The sequence below is a fragment of the Chrysemys picta genome, chromosome 8, assembly GCF_011386835.1.
Source record: "Chrysemys picta bellii isolate R12L10 chromosome 8, ASM1138683v2, whole genome shotgun sequence".
Lineage (NCBI taxonomy): Eukaryota > Metazoa > Chordata > Testudines > Emydidae > Chrysemys > Chrysemys picta.
Window position 1 is genome coordinate 96,233,780 of NC_088798.1, and position 4,955 is coordinate 96,238,734.

The following is a 4,955-nucleotide window of genomic DNA, read 5'->3' on the forward strand; positions in this document are numbered from 1 at the left end:
CCACCGAGCGCCGCGCCGCCGGAGCCCGCCCCTGCCCCCTGCCGAGCGCCGCCGGAACCCCCTTCCAGCGCCGCGCCCGTGCCGCCCCCTCGCCGAGCCCCGCGCAACCGGAGCCCGCCCCCCCAGCGCCGCGCCGCCGGAGCGCCCCCCCCCCGCGGAATGCCGCGCCGCGCTCCCCCCGCTGCCCCTTACCAGGTGCCGCCCCAAGCATGTGCTTGGGTGCCTGGAGCCGGCCCTGGTCAGCAGCCCCACATCTGCTACCCCTCCAGTCCCCAGCACCTCCCGCCCATCGGCAGCCCCGCCCCCTCCCTCTCCACGCCTCCCACCCACCGCAATCAGCTGTTTTGCAATGCACAAGAGGCTCTGGTGGGGAGGAGCGAGGGCATGGCAGGCTCAGGGGAAGGGGTGGAGTGGTGGCAGGACCTGGGGCAGAGCAGGGGGTTGAGCAGTGAGCACCCCACAGCACATTGGAAAGTTAGCATCTGTAGCTCCAGCCTCGGAGTCAGCGCCTATGCAAGGAGCCACATATTAACCTCTGAAGCGCCGCATGCGGCTCTGGAGCCACCCCTGACCTACGTAACGCAAGAAAATCGCAATTGAGAGGAAATGATAATTGCAGGCTAATTGCCATAAAACAGTCCTTTCCAGAAAAGGTACACGTATCCAGCAGTCTGCATTCACTGCTCATGCAATGGCTTTCACAGCTCAGCAGAAGCAGTGTTGGCCTGCTGATGAAATGGAATCTGACATCAATTAGAACTAGGTGACTGCAAAGGACAAATAGTACATGGGTAAATTTGACTTTACAATTTAGTGCTCCTGACATCCCTTTGCATGAGCTCCCTGCATCCAAAGTATACAGCTGCAAAGCTCTTAATTTTTCACATCTTGCTTCCAAGCAGATCTAGGGCTGTGACAAGGAACTGGCTCCCGTTAAAATCAGTGCAATAATTGCAAGCAGCCGTTTCCAGTCCTGACCGAGTTGAACTCTGAAGCTCGAAGGAGTCTTCAAAGCATTAGCTAATGCAAAAATAATCAGCGCTATCGAACATCACCAACATAAAATTCTCCTTCCTACCAGAAGGGCGTCTGTCAGCTTTCAATGTGAGCCTTTTAAATTGGAATAGAAAGCCACAGAATGAAGGACCAGGGACAAGCAAAAGTTGTGGTGACTTTACCCAATGCCTGGGGCTTGCTGTAGGGGTGAGAGATTCCTCATGCTTTTTAACCCGACTTGGCAGACACCCCTCTTGTATTTTTATCATTGGAAAATTCAAGCAGGGTCATTTAAAGAGACAATTTATGGATAATTCCTCAGGGGGGAAGGATGCCCTTGTGATCACGGTACTGAACTGGGACTAAGCAGATCTGGGCTCGATGCCTGGTGCTGACACACACAGCCTGGGAGACCTTCAGAATCTCTCTGGGCTTCAGCGCCTCATCTGTAAAATGGAACAATAATAATAATGCTCTCTCCTTTCTCCCAAGTTTTGTCTAGTTAGATTGCAAACTTTGGGACATGAACTCTCTGTTATGGGCACATACAGCACCAGCTAGGCTGGGGCCTCTCGGTGCTGTTGTAATAGAAATAATCATTTATTAAGTGTTAGTGGAAGCAATATCCACTGTCAACATGACTAATAGCAGCAACAAATCAGCAGACAGGCAAAAGCTGCAAGGGATTTCCCCTAAACCTAGAGGGGTCAAACATTTCCTACTCCACTGCTGCTTAAGATTCATAGCCAGGGTTAGCCAACGTATCATAACAGGAATATCACATCCAACCCCCTGTACAATCTCAGCAGATTTGAATCATCAGGGCTGAATCCACCACTACAGTTTTAGACCTGGGTAGGATCTAAACTGAAAGGGGAAAATACACCAAAAAGCCCATGGGGACGGCTGGGTTTGTGACGTTTCTGCCCTTAACCCCTCATGAGATTTCAGCTTGATTACGCCTCTAAGCCAAGTCTGATATGAACGTTATATCATTCGCCCATGCCTAAGTGAAGTCTACTTCTAGCACTGCCCAGTGTATCTGGTATCTCCTTACAGAAGTGCCAATGTACCGGTAGGGAGCACTTCAAACAACGTTCCACAGTCCTCTTTAATGCTAAGGATTCAGCTGAACCCAGAAGCCAAAGGGTTAAATAATATCCCATAAAGAACCTGTTTATATCTGGGCTGAACCATCTGGAGTTTACCAGTCAGAGAAACCAGCAGGTAGCTTTTTACATAGTTTCCTTTTAAATGTAGAATCATAGAATATCAGGGTTGGAAGGGACCTCAGGAGGTCATCTAGTCCAACCCCCTGCTCAAAGCAGGACCAATCCCCAGACAGATTTTTGCCCCAGATCCCTAAATGGCCCCCTCAAGGATTGAACTCACAACCCTGGGTTTAGCAGGCCAATGCTCAAACCACTGAGCTATCCCTCCCCCCATTACTTTTTCTTATACCCGTGGGCATACAGGGATGGAACGGCCTCACCCCCATCAGAGCCAGTGGGTGCCAGACCCACTGCTATTGGAAGTTTATGCTAAGGACCCAATCCTGAAGCGCTGATGAAAGCAAAGGTGAGTGATTGAAGCTGGGGGAGGGAGGGGCTGTGTTTTGGACAAGCTGATTTTCAAGTGTCGGCATGTAAGCAATTAGAAGGAGGCGTTGACGTTCATCTTACAAAACATGAGGTCTGCTAAAAGGGAGAGGCAGACATTTCTGTCACTCTTCGTGCTATTGTTTGAGTCCAAGATAAGAAAATGGAGGGCGGGGAACAATTTCCCCACACATGAAATACAGCAAAAGCCATTATCTATTGGGAGACAGCACATCCAGCCGCCTGGAGTCCGAAGTCGGCTTTCTAAAAGCACCTGCCGTCTGTGGTCTTATCCTTAGAACGTAGGCAATCTGGAGCAGGGGCCGTCCTCTCGTCTGTATAACGCCTAGCACAATGGCACCCTGATCCAGGACTGGGGCTCTTGGGGGCTTTCACACTACAACTAATAATGTGGCGAAGTCTCAGGGTTGGCTTCTCTGGTTAACCAAGGCACAGTACAAAGCTGGTAGGGAATTTTGCTTGGGAGGGGAATTGGTCACTGGGAGGGGGGAAGCTAGCAGAGGCAACACAGCCATCTTCTACACCAGCCGCTTCCCCCCGCCCCTCCCCCCCCCCCCCGTAAGGGAGCAGATTAGGGGCATTCTGGGAGGGGTGGGAGCAGACATGGTGAAGTGCAACCCCTCTATGCCTGATCCACTGCTGGCATACGGCCCTTATGCCAGTGGTAGTTAGAACAGCCCCTCTGCTCCTCTAACATCAGTGGGAGCCATGTGACCAAGGATCAGGGAGCACAACCGCTTCCCTGAAGCATCCTTGTGCTCAGGCTTAGTGGAGAATCAGGGCCTTAAGGTTCCTCCTCCTGGGTTTATGCAATCTGAGGCCATTCTTTCCTCTTTTCTGTGTGCTCTGGAGACCACCACTAGTCACCTTACATTGCAGAATTTCCACCACATTCCTAAACTCCAAGGGGCAAATTGTGCTCTTTTATGCCCCGGAAAAGCTATTGACTTTGCTGGGGCAGTACAGGCAGAACTGAGGATAGAATTTGCCCCTGCATGTTAGTTGAGCACTGAACTGTATTTGAGAAAAGGGACAATTATTCCAAGCAATAATCTCATGGGAACAATCCGGCAAGCCTTTAAGTGGTAAGAACTTCCATTATTAGGTGTAATGCATTCCACACAATAGGTAATTGTTATCCCTGTCAATGCCAGCCATAAGCCCATGCAACCCCTCCCACTGCACTAGAGAACTACTTGAAAGCAGGAACTGTTGTAGGGGAATATCTGCTGAAGTCCGGATTTTTCTTTTTCCTTCAGCAAAAGGCTTCAAGCAAAGCAACCTGCAGACAGTCACAGCTGCAACCTAGAGATTTGCTCAAGGCTTGTCTGCAATGAGGCATTTTGCAGCACTATAGCTGGACGGGGCTAGGTCAGCAGGGCTCGATGTGGATGAAAGTCTCTGGACACCAGGAGGATCCAGTTAGAGATTCTGGCCCTAAAATGGTAATGTGATGGGTAAAACAAAAACTAGCCTAGGTACACATATTTCTTAGTCAGTATCCACGTCTGGGTGTTTGTAAGTTACATATACTTCATGGCCCAGTAATGGCAGTTGGACACGAAGGTCAGGAGAACTGGGTTCTGTTCCTGCCTCTGCCTTGCTTTGTGGGCAAGATACTGACACCAACATTTTTAAGAGTACCCCTTAATTTTAGCTGCCTCCGTTTTAGTGGGCCCAGCCTGAGGATACGTCTACACTACCCGCCGGATCGGCGGGTAGCGATCTATCTATCGGGGATCGATTTATCGCGTGTAGCGTAGACGTGATAAATCAATCCCCGATCGCTCTCCCGTCGACTGCTGAACTTCAGCTCGGCGAGAGGCGGAAGCAAAGTTGATGGGGGAGCTGCGCCGCGCCGCGAGGACGCAAAGTAAGTAATTTTAATTTGATCTAAGATATGTCGACTTCAGCTATGCTATTCTCGTAGTGGAAGTTGCGTATCTTAGATCGATTTCCCCCCCTCCTCCCCCCCCCAGTGTAGACCAGGCCTGAAACACCCAGGCCCTGATTTTCACAATTGCTGAGCACCCGCCTGGCCCACTGATTTAGGGTGACCAGACAGCAAGTGTGAAAAATCGGGACGGGGGTGGGGGGTAATAGGAGCCTATATAAGAAAAAGACCCAAAAATCGGGACTGTCCCTATAAAATCAGGACATCTGGTCACCCTACACTGATTTCAGTTGAAGATGTGGGTGCTCAGCATATCCACAAAACCAGGTGTCTCAAAGAGGGCACCTCTTAGTTGAGGCAAGTTTGACATTTTGCCTTAACTACTCTGTGCCTCAGTTTGCCCATCTGTACAATTCTGAAACTCCAGGGTCAGTGGTGAAAGTCTA